Consider the following 16,614-nt stretch of genomic DNA (forward strand, 5'->3'; position numbering starts at 1 on the left):
TCTTCATCCTAACCTCAAAACTTTTCTATACCTTTATCTATACAGTCCTTCTCAGCTCATGCCCCGGTGAAAGAATTGCTCACCCTCCTTTCCAAAGCCAAATTTTCTACCCATACTGTACCGATTATCTAATTTTTTTCCCTCTCTTTGGCTCCTTTTCTTCACCAGAGGAATGCTTAACCCTCCTGCTAACATTTGCTGAGCATTTACAACGTGGCAAGTGCTATTGTAAGCAGTTTACATAGATCATTTTATTTAATCTTGACAATAAACTTTGATGTTCCTATTATTATATGCCCTATTTAATGGATTGGGAAACTCAGGCTAGCAGAATTGCAAAATTTACTCAAGGTCACACAGCTTTCTACTTCCTCATACACTAGAACTTTTCCAAAGAATAATCTAAACTGGATTCTTCTCCCTTATTTCCTTCCTCTCTTCCTCTATGTTTCTATGAGTATATCATGTCTAAACGCTTCATTGTTGTACCAATCACAGTGACTTATAATTGAGTATTTCTGTGTCAGTCAACAAAGATAGGGACACACATACACTGTACACAAACAGCACTACTAACACTGGTTCAATATATGTTTGTTCAAATGTTGAAAAATGAATTCAGTCCTTACAAGAATTTTATTTTCAAAAATACATCAGTGCAGCCTTTTTCACTTTTTCTTGGCTGCTATCACTTTTATAATTTTTAAGCGCTAAGAGTTTAAAACTGTAAAAAATAAACTAAAGCCTGGAATAGGCTTTCTTGGGTTTGAAAAGTGCTCACAGCCTGGATATTTTTCTTTAGTTACCTAACCTAATCCCATGGTCCACAGCTTGGCACAGTCTCTGTGGCTTCCAAGAAGAATTCTCTCTGCACAAGAAGGACAAGATCGGGTCCACAAACGAAGAGCATACAACAGTATCAGCTGAAACTGCTTCCCTATCACAAAGGCCAAGCTGATACCAGGTCAGCTGAGGAAACAAACATTTCTTCCACTGACAAGTGTTTAATTGGAAATTTTGAGAATCTAATATCATGTATGCAGATGCAAATGTTTGAAGAGCTGTTTACAGTGTAGTTCGTGCCAGACAGGCTCCAATGCCAAGCCATCACACAGCCTCCCACTATTCTGCTGGGCTCTAAATATTGTTCCAGGGCTCTCTGAGCCTTGTAAATTTCCACATCTAAAGACTCATATGTGTTTTCAAAGCAGAGTCCTTCTTCCCCCATGAGTAGATGTCAGTCCTTTCCCTGCCAATCTCTGTTACTGCCTGCCATGGTTCAGAAAGGGCTTTGGAGAAATTATTTCAGAGGTAATTACTCCATCTCTAGACAGTGTAGGGTTGAAATTTTAGTAGTTTTTGGAAAACTCACAAAAAGCAAATGCCGTACTCTAGATCCCTGCCCAGAAACTACACCTTAGCTGATATAATTGAGAATTGGGTTATTCTTGGGTTATTCATTGGGTTATTTCCTGGGCTATTCATTGACCCAGCAAAATACAGCTTACTACCTCACTATCAGACAAGCCCACCTTAACATTCCAGATATAAGGAAGTACTTTTAATGGGAGGGTATCAAGGATATACCACAAATAGACAATGGGGAATCCATTCAACTTTAAGTACTGGACCATACTCTGCTTTGAAAAATGCGATGCAAAAAAAAAAAAAACAATAGATGCCATTACCACAAATTGATATGATGCCTTCACTATATCTTCTTCCTCATATCAAATACCCTCTTCAAGAGAAATTTTTAAATATTCAAAGTCCTAAATTGGAAATACACATTAGAAACATTGCTCATGTATCATGTTAAGTATATTTAATACAAGAATAAAAATTCTGCCACTTGTTTTATATTTGATAAGCTTTTTTATCCAATGGGCTCCTCTGTATAAAAAGTCATAAGATGATTACTAGCATGAATTAGTAAATTCATTAATTTATTCATATTATAAACAGATTGATTACCTCCTATGCTCAGAGCAATTGTAACTGTTTCAGATATACAGAGATAAAGAATATGTCATCTTTGGACTCAAAAAACAGTGAAAGAGGAAGGCAAATGACTATCATACAAAACAGAAGGAAATAAATTCTCAGGTACTTATAACACAACAAGGATAAAGCCCTGCAGGATTATCACAGGAGAGAATAAGGAAGAAATAACAGAGAAGATGGTACTTCAGCTCTGCCTTGCAGGATAGACAAACTTTCATAGCTGTATGGTGGTAAGGGTATTTCTAGTGAAAGAACAACCATGAGCAAAGGTATAAACATTTATAAAATGTTTCCCAGAAATGGTAAGACGTCTAGGTAAGCTGAGGTTTTATAAAGCACTAAGGAGAAATTTAAACACACACACACACACACACACACACACACACACACAACCAAATATATGTCCAGTACCATTTCAGACTTAGTGACTCACAACCTACAGAGCTGGGTGGGACCAGGAATCAGTATTTTTAAAACCTTCCCAGATTAAATGTGCACTCATGATGTGATATGATACACACATAAGGAATACATGAGGGATATAGTCAGTGTCATGGGCTGAATTGAGTCCCACACTCCAAAAATTCATGTGTTGAAGTCCTAACCCTCAGTACCTTGAAATGTGACTATATGCAAAGATAGGGCCTTTTGAAAGATATAATTAAGTTAAATGAGGGTGTTAGGGTAAACCCTAATACAATCTGACTAGTGTCCTTATAAGAAGAGGAAATTTGAACACAGAGACACTAGGAATGTGTGTGAACAGAAAAATGACCATGTGAGAAAGCAACAAGATGACCATCCGCAAGACAAAAAAGGAGACCTCAGAAGAAACCAAGGCTGCTGACACCTTGATTTTGGACTTCCAGCCTTCAGAACTGAGAAAATAAATTTCTGTTATTTAAGATGCACAGTCTGTGGTACTTTGTTATGGCAGCCCTAGTAAATGAATACAGTAAGTGAATGTACAAGGAATGCTCCTAGATATATATTTTAATGCCAGATCATTAAGAACCTCAAATGCCATATTAGGAGTTTATAGACTTTATTCCAGAATTCTTAAAATGCAGATCTTTTGAGAAGAGAAATAATATGATCCAGTCTATGACCAAACTCTTGAGTCAGTGTGGAGGATGAAGTAGTTTAAAAGATTCTGCCTACCAAGGCAGAAGACAATAAGGGGTATGACTAGGACAATGAGAGAATGGATGAAGAGGGAAAAAAAAAACAGAAAAATTCAGGAGCTGTCACAAGTAGACACAACAGCACTTGGTAACAGTAATTTTGGAGGATGAGGAAAACGGTAGAGTTAAGGATAGCCTCCCAATTTTGAGCCTGTCTTGAACCACATAATTCAAACACATCACATTATCTGTTACACTATCCCATAGATTGAGTGCTATTAATCAAAAACACAAAACACAGAAAAAGCATGTCTGTGAATCAAACTGATGAATTGAAAACCAGAAAATAAACATCAGAAAGAAGTCAAGTGTAGAGATGAAGAGCTCTTGAGTATAGAGGTAGTCCTTAAAGCCATAGAGTAGTAACAGCATTGCCCTCACTTCCAATTTCAGCCCAAACATGTAAGAAGCTTGGACGTCATCACTCCTGTCCTTATCACAACAAATACAACTGAACAAACTGAAAACAAACAACTTTCCTTGGACTCAGCCGAGAACTGCGCGTATAGAGCAAACCACCATGCTAAAATCTGGAGAGATAGGCAAATCCAGAGTCACAGCACAGGTCTGCTTACCTTGTGCAGATGCTTCTGGAGCCATAAACTAGTAGGAATAGTTACGTGGCTATTTGACAAATTGCTGGAGACTGAGTATGGACTACCATGAGAGTGAGAAACTCCTGGGGTCATAGTGTTGGGGCACAATTTCGGGTAATCACAAAACAACTATGAAAAAGGGGCAAAGACAGGAGGGAAATTAAAGTACCAATGAATAACAATAGTGGCTGTTACTGACTGAGCACTGAGCATGCAGCAGGCCTATCCCAAATGCCCACATTTCTTTACCCCAACAACAAACCCACAGGACGACATATTAGTTTTCTATGGCAGCTAGAACAAATTACCACAAATTGGGTGGCTTAAACAAAACAAATTTATTATCTTACTTATAATATTATCTTATTTATTATCTTACAGTTCTGTAGATCAGAAGTCCAAAACTAGCCCTACCAGGTAAAATCAAATTGTTGGCAGGGCTGCATTCCTTTCTGGAAGCTCCAAAGGGAGACTTTTTGCCTTTTCCAGCTTCTAGCGACTACCCACATTCCTTGTCTCACAGCCTCCTTCCTCCATCTTCAAAGCTGGCAACACTGCATTCTTTTGCCATTCTTCCATGGTCACATCTCCCTAACTCTCTGACTCCTCTTCTGTTCCCCCTCTTCCACTGTTAATTGGACCCACCCAGAAAAACCAGGATAATCTCCCTACTTTAAGATCAGATAATTAGCAAACTTAATTCCACCTGCAACCTTAATTCTCCTTTGCCAGCCACATAACCTATCATATTCACAGGTTCCAGGTATTAAGGCATGGATATCTTTGGGAGAGGACATTATTCTGCCTATCACAGCCAGTTATAATTATTATCCTCATTTCACAGATGAAGAGACTGAGGCATAGAAAGGACATGTAACAGATCCAAGGTTACTCAGGTGTTGGTGGCAGAGTTGAGATTTGTGCCCAGCAAACTGGCTTCAAAGCCCATATTCTTAACCATTAAACTATAAAGAACAGAGAGTGCTAGTGGTTGATTAGTTTAAGTGGTAAACCCTAAAATTTGAACTGAGTAGGTAGTGTAATGGAGTCAGCAGTGATGAATTCCATGACTTGCCCTCTGCTTCTCAAATAACTTAATTAGGGTTTGTGATCCTCCATTCATTCTCTAGTCTTCCTATGGCCACCAGTTTTCTTTAAGCTTTAGCTCAGAAAAGTTAATAAAAAGAAAATCTTTATAAAAGAACAGCCAGATGTTTGGACAGTAAATTTTGCAATAAAATACATATGGCATTAATGATTTACAACATTTAATCAAATGTAACAAATGTACCTTCAAATTAGTCACAGATAACATAGATCCAGAGTATTTTGATAATAGTAAAAGAATCTCAAAATGATATTCTAGGCACAAAAAGGACACATGCATCTGAATGTGGGAGATGAATTATATGAGTGGCTTGAAAGCATCATGAAAAAGAGAGGATGTTTTCTTTTTATTATTTCAACCTATTACAAAGCTAACTAAAAATGTGAGCTAAACCAGAGGACTGAGGCACAAGACCAGAAGGACTCTGGAATTCGCTGAAGTCTTCATTTGACTTGTTTTTCACAATCTTTCATAAATGTTCCAAGGAAGAAATAAATTTTCTACCAATAATTGATTTTGTGTGGATGTGTGTGTACATACACACACATATACAAACATATACTGTATATATACATATAGATACATTGTAAAAATATATATTCATATGTAATAATTTGATTAGTATTAAACATGTTTTTGAAATGTTCTATATCCCTGTTCACCCTTATGAATTATATTATTCAACCTCATTAGTTATTCAAATCTTACCATTTGTCTTTTGTATATTACCATTTGGCTTTTGTCTATTTGATTTGTCATGTAAACAACAGATCTTAAGGTCTCCTACCAATTGTTTTGGTCATTTTGTCACATTTCTGACCATTTCCTTTATATATTTTGAGGATAAGAATTTTTAAATGCTTGGCCCATAAAAAGTCACAACTGTCCTGTCTTCCTTATAGATTTTATCTTTTACCAATACAAAATAACTTGGTCTAGCATAATAATACTTCACTTTTCATTATACTTGGTTTCATTTTAATAACAATCTGGAACTCAAGGCCTATAAGTTTCTGGGTTCTATACCCCCTACCCACTCTGTTGATGAGTTTACATTCATCACTACCTTTTGTGGGTTCCACGATCAGACCCACCCATAGGCCAGGGGCTGTACTAGTGTGGAGGTTTGTCTCTCCATTTCCCAGCTGAGCTTCGTATCACCCAATGTCCAACTTATAGATGCTTCGTAAGTAGTAAAGATAGCTAGACGGATTTAACTACAAATCATTATGTTCAATATCTTTTAATGGTCTCTAATGATTTGGGGATCCAGCTCCAGATCCCCATCTTCAGATTTGATACTCAAGTTCAAAAAGTATTCATATAACATAATCAATATAGATGTAGCTTACTGCAAATATATCTTGCTTTAAGAAAACCCCATATTTAAAAATCTAAGTTTATCCAGACAATATATAAAGGAGTGATTAAGTTTATTTTATAAATAGGGGATAAATGCCTCATAGAAGATTTAATCATAAGATTGTTTTACATTGTACATGCTTCTATTGTATTGAAAGTGTCATTTGATTTCCACAGATATTATCTATATGCAACGCTTCATAACCATCCCCACTGCACACAGCAGAGTTGGTGCTAAGCATTCTTTCCATCACTGCCTCTTTCCCTGGAGATCTTGGCTTTGTTGCTTTCAAATATTATCCAATTTACTTGCACATAATGTGACACGGTTGGCGGCGGGAGGAGTACACTATAAAAGGCCAAGGTTCCAAGGCAAAACAAGGCTCTGATACAATAAACAGAGTAGTGGACTCAAAGAATTGCCAGCCATGGGATCTGAGGCAAACTCAGGCTCCTAAATACCCAGATTTTTAGTTTATAAAAGAACGAAAATAGTGACTGGATGCACCTACTGCTGAGGGGTATGTAATTATCAAATGTAAAAATTCTTTTCGGGGCCAGCCCTGTGGCTCAGGCGGTTGGAGCTCCGTGCTCCTAACTCCGAAGGCTGCCAGTTTGATATCCACATGGGACAGTGAGCTCTCAACCACAAGGTTGCCAGTTCGATTCCTCGACTCCCGCAAAGGATGGTGGGCAGTGCCACCTGCAACTAAAGATTGAACATGGCACCTTGAGCTGAGCTGCCACTGAGCTTCCAGATGGCCCAGTTGGTTGGAGCACGTCCTCTAAACCACAAGGTTGCCAGTTCGACTCCCGCAAGGGATGGTGGGCTGCGCCCCCTGCAACTAGCAACGGCAACTGGACCTGGAGCTGAACGGCACCCTCCACAACTAAGATTGAAAGGACAAGAACTTGACTTGGGAAAAAAAAAAAGTCCTGGAAGTACACACTGTTCCCCAATAAAGTCCTGTTCCCCTTCCCCAATAAAAAAAAAGTGCAATATAACTTATCAAGAAAATATAAAAAAAATTATTTTTAAATATAAGGTGCTATGCTGATAAATTCTTTTTTCCAAGCAAGTCCAGTGACACAACGCTAACAGAACACCTTCTTTGTTAACAACTATTTGTCATAGAATCCGGTAAGTGTTCTGAAAATTTTTTCTGATCATTATCCTTTTCATTGAACCTTACTCTACCTGTTTTTTACCCCATGGTTCAAAGTCTCCCAACTTTCTCTGCAAAATAACATCAAACCCTCTGTCCAGTATTTCAGAACAATCTCCTAGCGTCTCTTCCTGACACGTTGAATAAGATGAGAAATCAAAGCTTGTGATATTCTTACTATAGTTATTTGGAAGAGCCAGCTCAAATTTCTTCTCTGTATTCCACATCTGCTTGTACCTGTGTCTTCAAGCCATCAGTCCTCTCTGCTACACTGCTGCCATCGCCTCTTCTTTGTTTCTTTCAACCACTCCCATCTATATTGCTCTATTTTGGTTTCTCTTGGTGGCTTATGATAGCGCCTTATTGTTTGCGTGTCTATCCTTTTTTCTTTCACTGGAATTTACATAACAATTAGATGTAAAGAAAAGAAACGTACCTGAAATATGATGTGATGTCTTTAATCAAGTCTAAAGTGGCATTTTTCCTTCTTTTTAAGTGATTTGTGGAATTGATTTATCCTTTTAGACTGAGGACATGTCAGAACCTTTGGCAGGTGTTGACTGTATGATGTCACAGTACAGCTACAGTCAAGCTGTATCCTGGAAATCTCCCCTAGATGTTCCACAGTTACTCTACTATCTCTCTCTCAAAACTTCTTCTGCATCTTATATGTGTTATTCTCATTTAGTGGCATCTCTATTCACCTAGTCAAGCAATTCCAAAATCTCAAAATTATTTTCAACCTTATTTCCTACATTCAGCTAGTCATTAAATCCTATCCTCTCTATTTTCTGAGTATCTCTCAAACCTGTGTTAGTTTAGACCTTTATCCTACTTCATTTGGGCTACAGAAATAGCAGTCTCATTTTCTTCTGGCATCCTGGCTTTTCCCTCTCCAGTTCCTCCAAAACATTATTTGTGGAGCTATTTCCTAAATAAAATCCAACATAGCATCTTGTTTTAAAAATGCAGCTTAAAGAAACTCATTTTAAAAAAGATTATGCACTGTCATAAAGTCTAAATAACATGGCATTCCAGGACCTTCATTCTCTGGCCCCAGCCTCACAAGATCTCTCTACTGCAGCCACACTAAAGCCCTGTTTCTTCCTGGGAGTGTCACACTCACACTCACCTCCTTTTCCTTGCCCATGTAGTTCTCCTTACTTGAAACACCCTTCTCTCTCCCTTGGTTTTCAGGCTTCCAAATTCAGTTCAAAATTCACCTTCTTTGTGAAATCTTTCTCAGCTCTAACCATACTTCTTTCCTGGGAGAATGATTAGCCACTATTTCCACATCATCCTATGGTACCATTATTTATGGATGGGTCACCTTCCTTTCCTACTTACACTCACTATCTCATTCACCTTTATCCGGCACAGAGTACACAATCAATAAATGGTTACTGAAATTACTATGTGCTGAATAAAATAACTAAAAAAAAAGTCCAGAGACCTAAAAGCACACAAGTCCAATTTCTTTGCTGCATTAAAGAAACAGGGTACAGAAATAAAGAAAAAGGACTAATAATCTGACTATAGCAAATACATGAATGTGTTGTTTGTTTTTAAAAGCTAAGTGGTTTAGGGAGGGTATGGGGGGAAAGAAAGTACATTTAAAGCTCTGGCTCCAGGGCAAGTAATAAAAAATGTTGCTTTAATGTTTTTTTCATAATATTGTGAGCAATGAGAAGGTCTATTCCATCACAACAGCCTTCAGGGCACAAAGTTTCAGCCTCCTGAACTAAGTCAAATTGGCATCAGGTTTCAGTTTTTCAGGCGGCCACAACTGGTCTCTGCCTTCCACAAGGCTAAACTTGACTGACAAAGAAGAAACAAAATAATTTTCCACTTATTTTATGGGCCTCTCTTTTGGCTCTTGTCAATTAACTATAAAGGTCCTGGGAATGCGTCTTGCATTCTTGTCCCTGCATTACAGGGATGCCAGCAATGTACCTTGTCTGCATTAGGAGCTGTTGTTCTTATAAAAGAAAAAAAGAGGTTGGGGGAATGGGGGCAGGGCAGTGCCATACCATGGACACAAAGCTAGCTAGCCCAAGAAACAACACTGCTTGGTACTCATAGTTCACAGCCCTTAAGTGCCGCATATTAATGACAGCTCTTGATGTCACCCATTTTATACTACTTAAATTGGTAAATCTGAACACATTTCAAATTAGCATGCATGTGCATCTAGGTCAAAGTATCAGAGTCTACCCGAGTCCCAGTGGAATGCAATAATTTTCAAAATGACATAAGAACCAATTCTCTGTAGTTTGATCTTAATCACTCCACCCCTGGGCTCCCATCCTAAATTCACTTACCCACAATGCCCCAGAGTTCATATACCTAGGGTGCCAAACAAATGTATACACATTTTAAGAGATATTAACACTTTGGTCAACGTTGCTCAACAGTACTTCGCCACAATCAGAAGTGTCTGGATGCTTTGAGAACCTCTTGTAACTGCAGAAGTCCAACATGACTTGTATTCATCTTTTATTATCGGTATATATTAATAGTTTTTTCATTTCTTAAAATGTGTACACTTTTTTTGCACACTCTGTATACACTCTGGAGTACAAACAGAGATCATATTCCCCAACATCACACAGATTATACCTGGATTGTCTATTTCTGGGAAAAACCCTGCCTCCATCTTCCTGTGTTCTGAATACTTACCCATTTTTCAAGCACTGTTTCTATTTAGGTAGGTTAAATAGGAATTACAATAGCATCTACCTCCTTGGTTTACATTAAGGATTAAATGGGGCAATATAAGTAAAAAAATTAAATATGACAGTGCTTGGTGCACAGTGCCCCATAAATATCAACTGTTACATTCCATGTATGAACAACACATGACCCCATAAGAGGGTCTTAAGGAAAAGAGTTCAAGACAGTTTTGTTTCACCCAGTATCACGTTTGGCAACTTGTCTCCCAAAAGACTTGAAGTAGGTAACATTAATTTTATTTTACTTAAATGTTTGGGACTTTGTGTTGTTAAATGTAGCATACAAAATGTATTTTAATATGTAGAGAAAATGACTTTTTCAGCTCAAAAATGTTATGATCTATAACTAATCTCAAATGCAAATTAATAGTGATATAATTCCCTGAATATAATGGAAATATATGGTATTGTCAGGCTAGGTTGTATCATTAACAAGTTAGACCCAGGAGTCTGTGGTAATGCACAGTAAAATCTTGCCCTCTTTTCTCCTCCCAGCCCAGAGTCTATTATTCTTATCTTGAGCTCCCAGATCTGTTGAAGCAGATGTAGAAAGGAACAGGAATGAACTGCAATTTGCAGAGAAGAAAAGAGGGACAAGATTCTACAGAATCCCAAGCAGAACAACGGAAGTAAGTAGAATTCCATTTAATCACCTACAATTTTACCTTGTACCCCTAATAAAAGAGAATCCTAATTTCCAGTCAAGATGGTAGAGTAGGTAAACACTGTGCTCACCTCTTCTCAGGACCACATCAATTGCAACTAAACCACAGAAGAACCATTATTGAGAATTGCCTGGAATCCAGCTGAAATGAAGCCCTACAACTACGGATATACAGAAGAAGCTACCTCAAGACTGGTAGGAGGAGCAGAGATGTGGAACAGGCTGCTTCCACACCCTCATGTGTCCAGTAAAAATCGGGAGGGATATCTCAGATGTGGAGGTCCCCTCCCCAAAGGAACAAGGGGTTCCAGCCCCTCCGCAGCCCACGGTTTCAGTGCCAGGGAGAGAAGTCCCCATAACTTCTGGATGTGAAAACCAGCAGAGATTATGGCTGAGTGAGCCATAGGTGGGTGCAATCTTAGACACTCCTCTTAAAGGAACCAGGCACAGACTTACTCACTGATGAAATCACTTGCTCTGAGCGTCAGTGTTGGGGCAGCAGTTTGAAAAGCACCAGGTACATACAAGGAGGAACTGAATTGCCTAGGTTCAATGTGAGGCCTGGAGGGGCAGCTATCTCCCAGATGGAGGAGCTGGCAAAAGCAATTGTTTCTTTGTTGAGCCCCCCCCGCCTTGCATACAGAGGCAGGCAGACACCATATCTAGATCTCCAGCAAACTATCACCTTTCTCTGTCCCACCATAGTAATTGGCACACCCAAGACGTTTTTAGTGGCTTTTCTGTATAAGTGGCCTGCCTTGGCTCATGCTGCAAACTTTCCTAAAATCTCTCAAAGGTTCACAAAACCCAAAAATGCAACACCTGGCTTTTAGCATGTCGCGTACCTTTGGCTGAGTAGCCCTAAGCCCGACACTAGCAATAGTCAGACTTCGTTCCTGGGTTGGCCTTTCAAGCACAGCATGGGAAGCAGCCATCTCTGAATTGCTTTCTGGCTCAAGTCAGAGGGCCCCAGGCAGGGCACAGACGGCAGCTGATTTGGCCTGCAGCAGGTGCCTTACCAGGAGACCCTGGGGCTGGCAGGCCCACTAGACAACTTCAGACAGGGAAGGAGCATCACCCTGCCACTTCCAAAAACAACACACCCAAAGAGAACCCTGCTCTGGGTCAGCCCCTGAACACCAGCTCATCTACTATACTCACAGCCAGTCCTCACAACTAATCGGCCTGAGGATCAATCCCTCTCATTGACGTGCAAAAGGCATCAAGTCTCACCTACAACAGGGACAGACAACCCACACTAGTGACACACCTGGAGCACCCAGCTCTGGTCACCAGGGAGACTGCACCACTGGGTCCCACAGGACACCTACTACATAACACCACTCTATTAAGACCGGAAGTCATAGCAGCCCAGCATAGAAAAAAACACAAGGAGGCAGCCAAAATGGGTAGACAAGGAAACATATTCCAATAAAAGAACAGAACAAAGCTCCAGAAGGAGAACTAAACAAAATGGAGATGAGCAATCTACCAGATATAAGGATGTTCGGTTATAAGGATGCTCAGTGATCTCAGGGAGAACGTCGACAAAGAGAGAGGAAACATAAAAATGGAGATAAAAAACATAAAAAAGAACCAGTCAGAAATAAAGACTACACTAACTGAAATGAAGAATACATTAGACTGAATCAACAGTACATTAGATGAAGCAGAGGATCGAATCAGTGATTTAGAAGACAAAGTAGCAAAAAACACCAAATCAGAACAGAAAAAGAAAGAAGAATCAAAAAAACAAAACAGAGGAGAGTTTAAGAGGCCTCCGGGACACCCTCAAGTGTACTGATGTTTGCATCATATGGGGTACCATAAGGAGAAGAGAGCAAGGAATTGAAAACCTATTTGAAGAAATAATGACAGCAAACTTCCCTAATCCAGTGAATGAAATAGACATACAAGCCCAGGAAGCACAGAGTCCCAAACAAAATGAACCAAAAGAGGTCCACACCAAGATACATCATAATTAAAATGCCATAGTGTAAAAACAAAGAGAGAATCTTAAAAGCAGCAAGAGGAAAGCCGTTACATGCAAGGGAGCTCCCATAAGATTATCAGCTGATTTCCCAACAGAAACTTGGAAAGCTAGAAGGGACTGGCACAAAATATTCAATGTGATGAAAATCAAGGACCTATAACCAAGATTACTCTACCTGCAAAGCTATCATTTAAAATCAAAGGACAGATAAAGAGCTCCCCAGACAAGAAAAAGCTAAAAGAGTTCATCACCACCAAACCAGTATTACAAGGAATGTAAGAGGGACTTTTTTAAGACCAAAAAAAAAAAAAAAAAAAAAAAAAAAAAAAGAAAAGTCAAAAATATGAATAATAAAATGGCAACAACTACATATCTATCAACAATTACTTTCATTACTTTCAATGCAAATGGATTAAATGCTCCAGTCAAAAGACAGGATGGCTTAATAGATAAGAAAACAAGACCCTTGCATATGCTGCCTACAGGAGACTCGCTTCAGATCAAGACACACACAGACTTAAAGTAAAGGGATGAGAAAAACATATTTCATGAAAATGGAAATTAAAAAACAAAAAATCTGTGGTAGCAATACTTGCAGCTGACAAAACAGAATTTAAAACAAAGTCTATAAAAAGTGACAAAGGACCCAGTAATACCCCTTCTAAGTAATTATCCGAAAAAAACGAAAACACTACTTCAAAGGAACAAGTGCACCCATGTGCTCACTGCAGCATTGTTTACAATGGCAAAGATGTAGAGGCAGCCTGGGTATCTGTTGATGGATGAAGGGATAAAGAGGAGGTGGTACATATATACAGTGGCATATTGTTTGGCCAGGGAAGGGAATGGGTTCTCATCATCTGTAGCAGTATGGACGGACCTGAAGGGTATTGTGCTGATTGAAGTACGTCAGGCAGTGAAAGACAGATGCAATGTGATTTCACTTATATGTTGAAGCTAAAGAAAAAAATAAACAACAACAACCAAAAAAAAAAAAAAAAACAGAAACTAACTCATAGAAACAGAGAACATTTGAACATTTTGATGGTTGCCAGACAGGAGCAGGGTTGGGAATGGGTGAAAAAGGGGAAGCGATGAAGAAGTACAAATTGGTTGTTACAAAGTCGTCATGAGGACATAGGGTATAGCATAAGGAATACAGTCAATAATACTGTAACAACTATGTATGGTGTCAGAAGGGTACTGGATTTGTTGGGGTGATAGCTGGGAGGGGGGGTTGGATGACAGGGTAAAAAGATGAAGGTATTAAGAAGTACAAATTGGTAGTTATAAAACAGTCACAGGAAAATAAAGCATAAGGGATATAGTCAATAATATGGTAATAACTATGTATAGTGTCAGGTCGGTACTAGACTAGTCAGGGGAATCACTTCTTGAATTATATAAATGTCTAACCACTATGTTCTACACCTAAAATTAACATAAAATAATAGTGAATGTCAACCATAATTAAAATTTAAAGTGGGGGAGGGAAGGTGAAAGGGAGTAAGAGGTTCAAATTTCCAGGTATAAAACAAGTAAGTCATGGTAATGTACAGCATAGGGAATATAGTCAGTAATATTGTGATAGCAGAGTAAGGTGTCAGATTGTTGCTGGACTTATAGTGATCACTTCTTTAGATATATAAATGTTTAATAACAACTGTGTACACCTGAAACTAATATAATATTGTATGTTAGCTATATTGTAATAAAAATCTTTTAGGGGGGTGGGAATCCTAGAATCTGTCTCAGGAAGAAGTCCCACATCACCTCTCTCATTTTGGAGATTAAGAAACGGAGAACTAAAGAGATCAAGTGACAAGTCCAAAGTCATCCAGCCTTTCTGAAACCTGGGTCTGGAAACCTAGAACTGATGCAATGACCAATTGTATCAAAGCAGTCTCAACCTATGTAACTTCAAAGCATCCACACACAAATGTCTCTATTTTCCTGTCCGGTCTATAATCAGCCTTCTTCAGTCACCCACAAATCAGCCAGTACCTGTCTCAGGAACACAAACAAGATTCTCCACAATCCTGAGTTCAAGAGAAATGTCTGGTTTTACAAACAAGTTACTTAAACACAGCCATGTGGTTCTACCTTTAGATTCACCCTTATTTTTCAGAAATATGTTAAATATTATGGCATCAATGATTCTCCAAAAGTCTGAAATAGGAAACAAAACACAAGCAAGAAAATGCCTAGGCATATTTTGTTTTAAGGAATACATACGAAAATGTACCCTAAGTGGAAATATGATGGGGTGCTTCTGTGATTATTATGAGAACAGCATAGCCTAGAACTCCTTTTAAGTAGCCACCATAGAATGCCTTCGTTTACAAAAGTACATTTATAACTTTTTGGAAACTATCTACCAGAAGATAAAAATTGTAAACCTATGTCTCCACTGCCTTCATTTCGTATGTATTTACATCCATACAGGTATTCCTTCACTCAGCTCTACTTCATATGTACACATTCACTGCCTCATTCCTTAATTCACCAGCTGTACTTCACAGGTACTCACTCATTCTTCAGTTACTTATTGAGTACTTCCGAGTACCTGAGTCTGAGTGGAGCCTAGACGTTCATGTAAAAGTGAAAGTACAAACTAAAAAGCGGGGGGGGGGGGGGGGGGACCTCAAAGGAGCCCTCGATAAAGCCGGGGGGGGGGGGGGGGACTAGGAATTTGTTCCAGAGGCGGGGAGAGGGACTCTCCTTGGCGGCTTGGAGCTGGACCTGGGAGACGACGAGGAATAGGCGGCGGCCGGGCCGAAGGAACAACCCAGGCCCCGCTCGCTGCGGTTCTGCAGCCTCCTCCTCCATCCCAATGCCCGCACGCAACTTCCCCAGTACTGGGCCCCGTGCCTCCCGGCTCACGGAAGCCGCAGGCGCCCATCTTCCAATGGCCTTCCAGCCCCACCCGTCAGTGATTCCCAAGAATGAGCAACTTCGGAAGTCCATCCCTGGGGCCGGCACCCGCCTCAGCCCGCCCGCCAGGAGGAGCCAGGGTTTCGGCCCAGCCGCCAGCGGGCACAACCCGGCCGGCGGCAAACGAACCTGGTCCGGCTCCTCGGGATGCGGCGGAGGAAGAGGCGGTGCCCTGGTGCAGGCAGCCCAGCCTGCAGGTGGCGGCGGCCACACCCCCAACGTGGCTAAGGTCCTTCACGTAGCCTGGCGACCGCCGCCCTGCTCCCAGCGCCGCGGGCCGGAGGGCGGGACGCGGGACGCCGGGAGGGGCGTGCCTGGGCGCCTGGGGCGGGGCGGGGGTGTTGAGGGCATGCCAGACCTACCAGGCGGGAGGGGTCGGGGAGCCACCTCCAGCATGCCCGTGGGTCCTAGCCGGGACTCAGAGGACCGGATGGCTCCTCACCTTCTGGGTTCCCGCCCCCAGTGGAAAATTTAGTGTCACCCCCGAGGTTCTGAGCCCCTTGACCTTGCTCTTTATATAGGGTCTAAAGGTACTCCTCATACCGTTGCGGGTCCGCATGGCCTGGGCTTCTGGGCCGCGGTGCGTTCCAGAAGCTGCAGCCTCAAGGCGGGCGAAAGCCTTGGCAGAGATATTGTGTGCTTTAATGAGTGTCCCTGCAGGTAGAGAAGCAAGGGGTTATAAAGCTGAAAGGAAAACGGGAAAGTTTTGGTCCTCCATAAGTCTGGCTAACGGTGTCTGGAAACTCCAAGCTTTGTGAGCTGTCAAACGCCGCCCACGGGTAAGCAATTATTAAACCGCTATTTTCCCATCCAGTGGGTGCAGGATTGTTAGGCCATGATGATGAAAGGCGGAGATGACCCAAACTGGGAG

General features: G+C 40.5%; 1 protein-coding gene across 2 annotated transcripts in view; it reads right to left on the reverse strand.

Moving 5' to 3' along the window:
- Positions 1-16,031, reverse strand: part of CPQ (carboxypeptidase Q) — a 660,399-nt gene extending 644,368 nt beyond the window's left edge. The window contains exon 1 of one of the 2 annotated variants that reach the window (XR_013994760.1): positions 15,873-16,022. The gene's annotated coding sequence lies outside the window, so the exon portion shown is untranslated. Of the gene's footprint in view, positions 1-15,872 lie in introns of both variants that reach the window. The other variant, XM_081070557.1, reaches the window with a different exon arrangement.
- Positions 16,032-16,614: the final 583 nt, after the last annotated feature.

Source organism: Rhinolophus hipposideros, assembly GCF_964194185.1.
Source record: "Rhinolophus hipposideros genome assembly, chromosome: 13".
NCBI lineage: Eukaryota > Metazoa > Chordata > Mammalia > Chiroptera > Rhinolophidae > Rhinolophus > Rhinolophus hipposideros.